This window comes from Anopheles ziemanni, chromosome 2, assembly GCF_943734765.1.
Source record: "Anopheles ziemanni chromosome 2, idAnoZiCoDA_A2_x.2, whole genome shotgun sequence".
Classification (NCBI taxonomy): domain Eukaryota; kingdom Metazoa; phylum Arthropoda; class Insecta; order Diptera; family Culicidae; genus Anopheles; species Anopheles ziemanni.
In genome coordinates, this window is record NC_080705.1 from 18,570,971 (window position 1) to 18,583,435 (window position 12,465).

The 12,465-nt window shown below is 49.0% G+C and overlaps 1 protein-coding gene across 1 annotated transcript in view; it reads left to right on the forward strand.

Moving 5' to 3' along the window:
* LOC131281669 (protein pinocchio) overlaps positions 1-12,465 on the forward strand; it is a 28,896-nt gene that overhangs the window by 13,747 nt on the left and 2,684 nt on the right. The window lies entirely within an intron of this gene.

Sequence of the window (12,465 nt, forward strand, 5' to 3'; positions counted from 1 at the left end):
TCCGAATAGTTTCGTCATGAAGCAGCTTACAAATATTATGCATTTTGTTTTACACATCGACAATGTTCTTTTGGTATGTTTTAGGTAACAAACAGTTTGGGAACCTCTACCCTGAGAAAGTCACCAACGTAATGTCTAGCTACCTGCCTGCAACCGTGCCAGGAAGACATTCTCCTCGGTCGCCATACAGACAACTGTCCGGCACACGTTGATTGATTGACATTTAAAGCCGCTTGTCTTACCGGGCACCTACGCCTCGCTAAGTCCCGGCGAGCAGGGATTAAGCAATTGGAAAGTCTGTCTACACCGTACCGATGCCGCCATGACGCGCCAGCTTTTCCAGCCGCCATCCAAAACATCCTCATTCCAAGCGAAATGAATGAAACTCAGGTGCTCCATTGAGACTCTCCCCAAGGCTACGGCCGGGAAAAGTATCGGGAAGAAAATTTTCTACCCACACTTCACCAAGGGCCCCGTCCTACGCTGGACGCTAATGAAAAGCCACGGTACACGCCGGCCGGGAGTTTGAAATCTGGGACAGTCCGAACAGCGTTTGAACGCCCGGTGAAGGGATTTTGGCTTTGGAGTCTTGCTATCCAGGTGGGACTTGGAGGCTGCTCGATTGTAAAGTACCGACACTTAGTCTCGTCCGACATGTTTACAGGCTTTCGATATATGGTACGGTATCGGGTTATAGCGGGAGTCCCCCTTTCGGGTCGGTTTCAGATTCCCTCACCTACCGTCTCTGCCTGGATGGTTGGTAAGGTATCGTTAAACTCGTATTGGGTTTTATGATGATTTACCAGCCCAAAGCAGTAAGGCTGGAAGTTGCGTAAACCGATGGTGGTGGTGCTGTAACCGTTTGCATAAGTCTACCCACGAGTTTCGGAGAGGTTCTTATACTGTCGAGTTGAAATATTTCATCACGGGAAACCCGCAATTTGTATTCACGTCGCGGGAACCCTTGTAGTCCTGTTTAGGCACTTAAAAAGAGCTTTGTAACTTAAGATAACTAGTATATGAGTAACCAAAAACTTGTAAGGAGAATCAATGTCAGTCTGCTGACTAATACATCTGACAACGAGTCTAGCAGCTTCCAAGTTAAACCCTCAATGGTATCGCGTGGCGTTTCTCTTCCATCCAATCTCTGGCTGACATCATAGGTTGATAAGGACCCACACGCTTAACCTGTTGCATACTAACATTCAATTAAAAAAAACGCCATACCAGGCGACTATCACGTGCGGTCGGTGAGTCCTTCGTCTACACACCTCCTCACCCGCGCCGTCTCAATGTTCCACCGAAGTGCAACGATCCTCAGTCTCTCGGTTGCATGTTGTCTCCCAACTACTGCCACCACTGATGACCATCGGGTCAGGCAGTGTGGAATTGCCACTGATTTACAAATTACTTACTGCAACACTATCCACCCCACCTCCTCCCCCAGCCGGTTGCATGGTGCGAAGGTGTGACCCGTTGGAATCCAGCAACGATCATCAACATCATCGTCGGGGCGGATGTAACAACTCCCCGACTAGTTGCGAATTGCTCACCGTGATCACGTTCTTGGTAGGTGATTTACCTCACCGGAGCGAGGCTGAGGATTATGGAATTTTTTCGGGATCTACACTGCGAGCGCGCTTCAACCCTCCTTGAGCGCGATCTCGCCGTGGTAGTGTCTAATTGACGGACATGTAAGAGTATTATCCCGATCGATCGGTTATGCAACTGGTTACTGTTAGGGTGAACAATTACTGTCGTTAGTATCTAGCTTCGTCGATTTTAGTACTTAGGAAGAGTACCTGTAGAGTGATCTTGCACGTTTTCGACGACACTGGAAGGAATTCGTTGGACTATGATGTTAAGCGAAGAGAAAACCGGTAACACAATGGCTCTGCTTTTGATTGAGTAATCGATTATATTTTACCAGGAAATAGAAAAAAAATTCAACCAATTCCTTCTCGCTCGGTTGCATTAATTTTGAAGTCAAAGGCTTCGGTCAAGCCAAAGGGTAGGTGCCATACCATGTAGTCGCTGTCCAATGTTCCGAGTTAAAAAATTCCATCTTCTTCCTTCCGACACGATAGGGGATGGAAGAAGACACCACCACCTCCAGTGTGTGTATGTGTGGTGCGGTAACAAGTGGAAATAAAACGATCTGCTGATGCAAGCCACAGGAGAGAAGAAAAAAAAAACTGTTACAAGACGACGATGATGGGTGGTATGTATACATTTTTAATGCGAGATAAAATACGCCAGTTCGGTCAGACCTGTCAAGTCCACTAATAATATCCTACCGGGTCCGGACCGGTGGCACGCTGGAAATCGTTCACAAGCACGCCTTTGCCGCGGGAGGCGGAAGGTGGAATTGGAAGTGTATGTACTACCGAAAAGTGACAGTGATGGCAGGGAGGCTAGTACCACACTGTACCGGGAGAAAGGTTGCCGGGACAGCATCATGTACTCATGTTCAATTGAGCGAAGACACGTACACCTGGTCGGTAGTTGTATAAAAAAAATACGAGCTGCCAGTTATTTTAATGGTCCCCAATCGGTTGTGTGATGTATTACAAAATAAACAACTTTGATGAGCTATCGACACTCAACCCGATCGCCCATGGCGAACATCTGGGAGAAATTGTGGTTTTTCTTTTGCCCATGCCTATCTTTGCCAATTAGACAAATGGGTTTTTAGGACGGACCTGTTATCAGTGTGACCTGATGGTTCCCGACATTGCAGAGCCTCTTCCCATATCTCGGCCTATCTTTCGCAATTACTAAAAATGCGTACGAGCAAAGGTTATCAAACGGTGGCATGTTGGAAGACAGTCAAGAGCATCTTCTGCGCCTCGCGACATTGGAAGTAGTTAATCTCTCTGGCATCTCACATACAAACGATGCTGGTGGCCATACTTTCGTTACCACAAAATGCAACTGTCGCCGCCTTAGCGTGGAAGTGAATCCTACCGACCATTAACAGCACCACCACGGCGTGGAAAGTCAGCCAGCGGGACGGGATTGGCGTCGGTTTGAAACCTAATCGTCGCCACATGCGGGCCGCACACAACCCGGTGGCGCCGCGACCAGATGCACGAACCGTTGCCAATACGCGGCGACGTTGGGAACCATCAGTTTGTGATTTGTGTAAGCCGAGAATGGCACCATCCTAGAACCACCCTTGGCGAGACATTAATTGCCTAATTGGGGGTGGTGGTAGCGGGGCTCTCGGGGCCGGTGGGAAGTCGCCTGATAGCGCGACGATTCTCATGTGACAGCAGTGAAAGTGCCAACTCTAGGGGGACGTCTATTGCGCGTTTTTTCGTAGTGTCCACCATTCGACGCCACTCGGGGCGCATGCTCGGCATTCCCAGGCCTTCAAGATTGTTGCACTAGGTTATAGTCAGCCAGGGATGTGAGGCCACAGGCGAGTTGAGGTGTACCGTGGCCATGATCACCGTTTATCCGTTAGAACTCGCAGGTGTCCGCTTCTGTTTTGACTCCGTGTGGCTTCCGCGAACCTCGAGAGTGTGTCTGGATTAGAGTTACCCGATATAATCAACCCGATAAAGATTGTCAACCAAGAAGTTGAAGTACGCGAACGCGTGCAGTGGCAGCGACATCCCACGAGCCCCCTCGTGGACGCACACTCTCGGGGTAGGTTGGCCTACCATGACACGCCAACCTTCCTCCTCTAGTCAAAACAATTCTGAATTTGATAACTGCAGCCACACCGAGCTGCCTCCGGCAATCGGAATCACCCGGTGTACCTCGTGCAACGGTCGTGTCTGATTCCCTCACTTTATCTCTCTCTCTATCTCTCTCTATTTCTTTCTCTCTTATGCCCCATGGTGTAGCTGTGCTGTTAACTCCATAGCGCACCGAATGCACTGCCCTGTATGATGGATGATGCGCGCTCCGATCAAGTGGCACTCGGGACGATTTCCTCAGCATTTTAGGTTAAGTGGCGTTAAACCGTTCAATGTCATCGCCGCCCGCGGGCTTTCTTTTTCGTGGCGTGTATACGCAACGGATTGCCGGCGAACACGATGCGAGCCATGCGATTGTACTCTGATTACCGTTGGTTGTCTTTTTCCTTTGACATTTGCCCTCACCCCGTGTTTGGTCAAGGAATAACGGAAACGGTCAATTACATTTAGTTCGAAACTTTAAACCTCTTGTATACTCTCGCTTTCTGTTGGTAGTCTGTTTTTTTAACGTAAGATTAAGTACTTTCTTTCGGTTTATAAACTTGAATTTCATTCGATCCAAAGGGTCGGGACTGACTCTGTCAGACCATCTTTCTACGGTGTTGGAAACATCCATTACAGATTGATTTCGTAAAGGATTTTTTTTCTAAAATAGAAGCAAACCATTAAGCTGTTTGTGCATGCTTTAATTGCCCGTTAAATTAATTTCTTCCTTTTACCAACCAGGGGAGTCACACCAAAGGGGACCTGGTTTTTGGCGTTCGGTAAGATTAGTCAGACTGCTGCGATCGTTGACAGGTGGATCGTGCACTTAAAATAACGTCTCGCAACAAGATTACTAAAGCGACTGGCCAGCTGTTGCCGGTGGAATTGATGAACCGGTGACACGCTTTGACAGAACATATGTAAGGATTCACCACAAGAGACTTTTGCTATCGTTCCGGCAGTGGAACGGAAAGGTTGAGTGTTTGAGTGTCGGATCAGTTTCGGTTTTTAGAGATGGTAACATTCACCGAACCCACCGGATGACCCCCTCCGGTGCATGGTGCATGCATGTTGCGGTGGGTTTGTTGCCATTTTGCCAACCCTGACGGTCGCCATCGGAAGGTCGGTCGGGCTGTGGATGCACGTGTGGCACGAAATCGTGCGTGATGTACGTAGTTATAGTACGTGTGTGTGTGCATTTTCGCGGTATGGCCACGTTCATTTGCTGCCAATCACTCTTGCTGGCTGGCTATACACACACTCGCCGATGAGAATTAATTTCTCCATCAAGTGGTTATTTTCGGTCGATAATCAGTCGACCACTTTCTATCTAAACCACGGAACCGAACCGAACTGAACCTGACGGGCGGGGCGAGTTAGCGAACGCGTTGAAATTATTATTAGCCCCGGGGCTTGCATTTATTTTTGGAGCCAGTTGTTGCAGTTTTCCTTCAATCTATGGCGGTGGTGTGTGGTTTTTCTTGCGTTTTGCACGCCTTTCTGTTTTCCACTGCTTTTCCTCCCCACCTTCATCGACGTGGGTTTGGCTTACATTTATTTATATTTGCCAATTTTAGAATGCTTTCTAAAAAGTGAAATATTTTATGTATTTTTGTTATTTGTTTTTTTCAGATACAAATTGTAAAAATGTTCCAACATTGTTTCTCTGCTACTTATGATTTGATTTGGTTGATGAAACGATCGTTGACTTTGCTTCGCTGAAATATGATTGTTTACAAATGTCATATCGCCCAAAAGTGCATCGGTCTGTGAAACAAAATGATCGTACGATCGTGAACCAACCCAAACGCCACTACCACCGTTTGCTGGCCTGCTGGCCTGCGAGCTGCTGCCCATTCATACACAATTCGTTACGCGTCGGCGTTCAGCAGTGTCGAATCGATCGAACCTCGTCCCGATCGATCGATCAATCGATCGAAACGTTTTGCGCGGGATCGCACAGATCGCTGCGCATAACAAAAGTAGGCGCGCTCGATCGAGCGCACTAAAACGAAACGCGTCAGCAGTTGGCTTTTCATGCCGCTGTCAGAAGGAGAAAAGACCTCGCGCCTTCTTCGCGCTCGCTGTCAGCTCGGCGATCAAACGATCGGCGACGGTGGCGGGTGACAAGAGTGGCAGGGAGAAGAGACAGGAAGCACTCATCCAAAACAAACATTGACCCGCTTCGAAAACACAACCGCAGCACCAACCGCGTTCCGCGTGCACTTTGTTCACCACTCCAGCATCCGCACGCTCCGCGACATTGTGCCGGCATTCATACCCGGTTTGCATGATGTTGGTGTGTGTCACCCGCACTGTAGGGGGCAGTGGGGGGGTGCTGCTGCAAGGGCTGGACAGACGCGAGGTACGACTGCGTCATGGACTCGAGTGCGCGTTTTCCGTGGGATGATGCTCGTTTTCCTTCTCTATCTGGCCGGATGGCGCTTCATAACCCATCGTGCATCTCTTTGTGCCGTGTTCGATCACTCCGAACGACCGACTGAGAGCGGCCTGGTCCATAGATGGTCGGTTTGCAGCATCCATGCCTGTATTGATCTGTTCGCACACCCATATCACACCGAAGCACAGTGGTCTATCGAGTGGCATTGTAGATTTAACATTTGAATTAGGTTCCTTTTTTAGTCGACGCATTTCGGGTGAAAATATGATTCACATATAAAACAACAAAATATTCAATGTTGTTTAGTACACCATATAGTTGAGAAATTGATACCGCTTCTTTTTGCTTTTGTTGAGCCACTGTTCTTATTTGCTCAATCCGACCTAACGCCGAATCCACAATGTGGATTATCTACACAGATTCAGAGTAATTTTCGGGCTGCCCAAAATGCTGGCTGTACCAAAATTATCTTCCGGAGCATCTTCCTCTCGATCATGGCAAACAAAGTTTTCATTTGAGTATGGACCACTACCAGACAGTAAAGATAGATACAGAAAATCAGGACATACGGCCTTAGTAGCCGGTCCTTAACCAATAGAGGTATACGTCTCCAGGTTAGCTTGCGAAGGCCCAGGAAGCTGGATTCAGTAGCCGTACTGGAGTGAATCCTCGCCGAAGAAGAAGAAGAATTTGGACTATGTTTTTTGGGTCTATTGGACTTTGAAATTCCTATATAGTCCCCGCTTCAGTTGTGCTGACAGGTAGTATCGTGAGCTTTAGAGTTTTCTCAGACATACAGTTTTCAAGGTACATGTATTTCCGTTCTACCCTAGCGAAGCTTTCGCCTTACTGTTTTGGCTTTTACCTGTGTCATATGTGGGTCATAAGCATTTTTGAGTAAATCAAGCGCCACCATCATCAAGCAGGATCGGATTCGTACGACCATCAACATGAGTCTAAAAAAGTGAGCCTTGGAGAGCAGTTATAATCACAGTTGATCGTTGAGTGCGAAGCTGGGTCAAAAAACAAGAGGGGTAACCCCGGTTAACCATGTTCTTTCTTAGCTAAGACGAGCTAACACCAAGACGTTAACGTTAACGTTAACTTGATTTGATTGTGATGTAATGCAATAGAAATGTAATGTGTAATGCTGTGATAGTTAGGACAATCACAAACTTCCAGCAGCAGATGTTACGATGAAATCAACAATTCTACCTAATCTATCGCTGGGGAGTATAAAAGTTAGAACAATTTAATGCACCAGTGAAAAAGATAAACATGTCCATTAAAAACCGCTTAGCACCGCTGCGTGGCTCACTGTGCAGCAGACGGAAAAAAAAACAAACGTAACAAGAACACAACCCCGTACATCACACGATGAAGATGTGCTCAGCGACTGCGTGCGTCTCCGCGTGCTTCGCGCCGACACACCACACGGGTTTCCCAAAGTCACCACCAATCCAACGGCTGGCGCTAGTAGTGAGCTCCCCTTCCGGCGACTGGGGACCACTAACCCCGCGGGCCCTCGCGCGCTCCACGTACCATATCTGTGCACCCGCGGTTCAGGCCAAGCCTCCCACCGCCAGACTACCATACCCGCCGTGGCACCCGCTCGCGGGCCACCTTGGAAGCATCACACTTGCCCGGCCGATGGTGGTGGTGATGGTGATGCTGATGGCGGTTTCGCGCGGCGCGACCTGTGTGTGTGGCCGTGTCGGATTTTCTAGTTTATAAATACGACGGTTCGGACGGAGCCGATGTTCAGTCGCAACTCGGCGTTCGCAAGGAACAACAGAAACCAGCTGATTTCTCGCTCCGCTTGGAAACCACCTCGCTAGAAAGCCCGTGTGATCGTTCAAACGTCCTAAACCTGACAAAGTAGCAACGCGTATCCGCAAACATTTCGCTCAAAGCCTGCTTGCTGAAGTGTGTTGCACCATTGGTGTCGAAACTGTGAAAAGCAAACGCGTGCAGGTCCGTCGGTGGAAATCGCCAACAAAAGTTCGTTTCGCTTCGTTGTTGTGGAGTGAATTTAAAAACAGAAAACTAAACATTTAACAAACCGCAAACTTGCAGTGGGAAGAAGTGAAGGCTTAAAGCCGTTTCAACAAAACCAATTGTTGCACGCCAAGTGAAAATAAAACTTCAGTAAAACGTCTGAAGTGGGTTAAACACAAACTGAGGAACAAAACTAAAGGAAAAAAAACATTCAACTTGTGCCTTGCAAGCGGTTCAAAGTCAAACCGTCAGCTGACATCGTGTACGTTCGTCCCTCTCGAAGGAGACACTTTGTTTTGAAAAATGTAAGTTGATTGAAATGTGCTACACATACACACCACAGGTTCGAGGTGTCATGGCAACGATGGGAAATATTTCTTCCATGCAGGGAAACAAAAGACGTACAAATCTTTGGGTCGGAAGGGGAACGAAAATGCGCTCTAGGAAAAGCATCTAACCAGCGAAGGAAAGCTCGGGGTGCAGCTTCGGGTCATATAAATAGGTTGCACACTTTGCTCCAAGATCAGGTCAATGCCGCAGAATGCATTCACTCCGGCGTTCGCGCCCTCCCGGAAAGTGCAATGAATGACGGTGGAAACGCTCGTCATGATCGTGCCGTTTCGTGGTGCCACCAGGATGAGGCCCCCGGGGCGGCGGGCTAGAGAGTTAATTGCATTTCAGCGTGCAGCAATTAGAGAGGGGCCTGTCGCCGCCACCATCGGTTCATTACCACAGACACACACTCACAAAGGGGTGTTCTTGTGGCGCGCTTGAATTCCTTGAAAATTATGGTTTCTCAACCGTCGTCGCCCGGAGTCCGTCATTTCGACGGTACATTCCAAGCGGGGCGGCGCCAGCCGTAATTCAACCGAGAACGCGCGCGCCATCCGAAGGACGGTGTGTTAGGGTACATTTTCCACCTTCTACCCGCGGAACGGCGTAATTTTCACACTTGAGTGCGGCCGCTGTGAAACCTCGCCAAACGGAAAAGCAAACGGTATTAAACATTCGCAAATCCTATTACCCTAACCGGTGGAAGGTGGAAGGAGGCGGAAGGTGGAGGAAGCAAATACCGCACAGAAAAACTACCGTTCAATTTTCCTTCCCACCGCCCGGTGGGGGCGCGTTTCCCCGGTTGTATCCGGTAATACCGACCGCATCCGATCGATGGCGGATCAGTCCGACGCAATCTCGCCCGATCGGGGTAGGCCCGGCTGGAAACACTTCAATCAGTGGCAATTGAACGAGCGAGCACCAGCACGGTCGTCTTCTGCGGAACGATGACGTTCTCTGGCGTGGCACACTAGTTTGCCACGAAGGCGGTTCTTCCCGACAGACAACTTGGCAGTTATTAATTTATCACCCGGATAATTGAGTTCCAACCAGTTGACACTGGCCCAAACTGCTGTTTATTTAAAGAGCCTACTTCGATTCGATTCCAGAAGGAATATGTATCAGCACAAAACCACGACTACCTCCGTTCGGGGGGAACCACAGGACAGAAAAGGAATCGGTTGTCCGTACCTTCGGCAGCATGGGAACGGTGGAACACTATCCTTGACCGGGTTCTCCATACTTTGAGCTGGGAACGACACAACAACAAACGGCTTATCCAAGGTGGATACGGGCGCACAAGGAAACACCACGCTTGTTGTTTTCGAAACCTAACAAACTCTGGAGAAGTATTTGTTTTTATTGTGCAGTAATGGCCTCCCGTGCCAGCAGCATTCACGAACAAACTTTGTGTCCTACCTGATGATGGCGCAAAATAGCAGAAACATGCGAGACTCATTCTTGTCTACCGCGAGTCGACCATTCCCTTTGTGGAGTTGCAAAAAAAAAAAAACAAAACGGAGTAGAAACCAAACAACGGGCCTAAAGTTTCGCTGAAGATTGCTTTAGAAAATTGCAGTTTGCAAATTATACCTCACCATATCCCGTCGTAATGCCTAGCATCGGCGAAGTGCACGCACATCTTTCTATTTGGTTGTACCCGCCCCAACGCCATCACTCAACGCTTCTGCCCGCCTTTTCAAACCGCCCCCCAAAAAAGCGATACTTTCACTCGGTACAAAAGTAAAAGGCAGGGTGATGGGGTCCAAACCATCATCACCGCAATTGAATCCCCGTTTTCTTTTCATCTTGAAATTGAGTTTTTCGTTTTGTGGTTATTTTTCTTCTTCCCGCTGAAACGAAATTTCTAAAGAAAAGAAAAAGAGACGTGCCGCAAATGGCGTTCGGTTAGGGGGTTGGCGCGCAAAAATGTTTGCCAAATTATAGGCCAGACCAAGCCGACCGGCCGAAGCGGCATACATTATATTCGGTGGCTTCACCGTGCATGGATATCGTTTCCACCGAACGAGGAAGATGCTGCCGTGGAGCGAGATTTTATATTATGTAATCAAATTTAGGTTATTTCTTTTTAGCATTTTTTTTTTCCTTTATTTTGACCCCTCCTTGGACTATCACTCCACGTTTATCAGCAAGCCTTGGAGTGTTATTGGCATATGGCGGGCAACCTGTTGCAGTAAAGCAAGATACACTTTAAAAGGAAAAACAGTAGTGCTTCCCCGTAATGGCTACGGACACACCCGTATCATCATCCTCATCAATGCGCCACACACAGCTCGTCCTCCTCGTCCTCGTCATCGTCTGACCCGAATCGGATGGCAATTGCGCGGAAACGCGTAAATCCGTACCCGGAGTGTGTCGGTATATGTAGTTCACCTGCCGCTGCTGCATCGGTCCTCATCGAGCGAAATGTAGGTCAGAGACTTACATTTCGTTTGGGGTGCGACCCCCCTGGTCTATAGGAAAAGTGCATTTTGATTATCTTCCAACCGTTCGAAAGAGATGGATGGAGCCGTAAGAAGCGGCGAGGGGCATCAGCAACAACAAGGCCACGGCGTAGAGAAATCTACGCACAACCACTACGTGTGACACCATAGAAGCACCGGAGACAAGGACACAAGATACGACCGTTGGAGTGTAACGCTCCGGTGCTAGAAATTTCCAATTCCGTGGTGTACCATATGGACCGCCCACTCCACTCGATCTATTACTGGGTTTTCCACCAGCAGGTAGAAGAAATAGCGGACTCTAGTATTGCGATGAGCTACCGGAGTCATACCCCCCCCCCCCCCCCCCCCCCCCCACACACACACACACACGCACACAGAAATGGAGTAAAGTCCAATTTGATCGATGCCATTTGCAACCATTACCCACAACCCCCTTCGAACAACGACTCCAGTGGATCGCGCGCGGTCTTTGGTATGTTGCGGAATCCGAAGCCCCACAACGAGGAAATCCGTGATGCCTGAAACACCCCCTGCCCCCGGAGCTTGCAAGCGTTGTTTGGTGGATGCCGATGCCCTTGAACAAAACCACCGCCGCGACCCACTTTCCGTACAGCGGTTGGTTGTTGTTTGTCCTAGAGCCGAGGTGAGGCGAGAGGGTTGGTCATGGCAGCGATGGCAAAGGTTTGTGGATCCTCCGGAGTTGCGGTTTTGTTTGGGAATAGAAGCAAATGGAATGCTGATAATGTTTAGGACCTTAAACTCTACCTCCGGGGGAACCTCCAACATCCAGGACCTCAAAAAATGGTCTAATGAAGTTGTAGAATGTTCGAAGTAATGATCATTTCGATTGGGAAGGAAAGGTCATCGATCGTCCCTTTGCCGGGATGATGTTGCGCAATCGGTCAACGACAACGCCACTATCAGCTTCTGGAAGCTACGACCAATAATGATGGGCAGGTCGACGGTTGTCGCCGTCGTCATAATGTATGTCATCACTGTTGCCCCCTCCCCGTACACAGGGTGACAATTGCCGAGAACTGGAAGGTCGCGGTGCTGCACGACATTCAAGGCACAGAAGTGCTGCACGGGGGGGGGGAGGGGGAGGATGGATTCCTCTGCACCGAATGCAATTGCCGTTGGAGCTCGTGGTGTTGGCGAAAGACGCGATAGGGGTGCAAATCACGGAACTACGTCCAAATTTCAATCTAAACCTGACAATGGGAACCTGACCGTGCGACCTCTGGCTTGGTTCGCGAATGTTCCTCATCCTCCACTCGCTTAAATGGTCTCAATTGCACGTGCGTCCGGGCTGATTCCGTGCGCCGCTCCGGGAATCGGGAGGATGGATGGGAGGTTATAGCGATTGGGGGCCCGAAATTGGATGATGTAACCCGCTGCCGGGCGCGGTTTCCTGTTGCATCTCTGATCTCCGTAGGAAAATTACCAGAATGGCCTTCTTCGGTGGTTCCACAAGAGCTTAGGTTACGGGGGTTATCAAGAGTCTGCGTGTCACCCGGATCATCAAGGCGTGAGAGAATCGTTCTGCGATATGTTTTTTTTTGTGCAATAACGG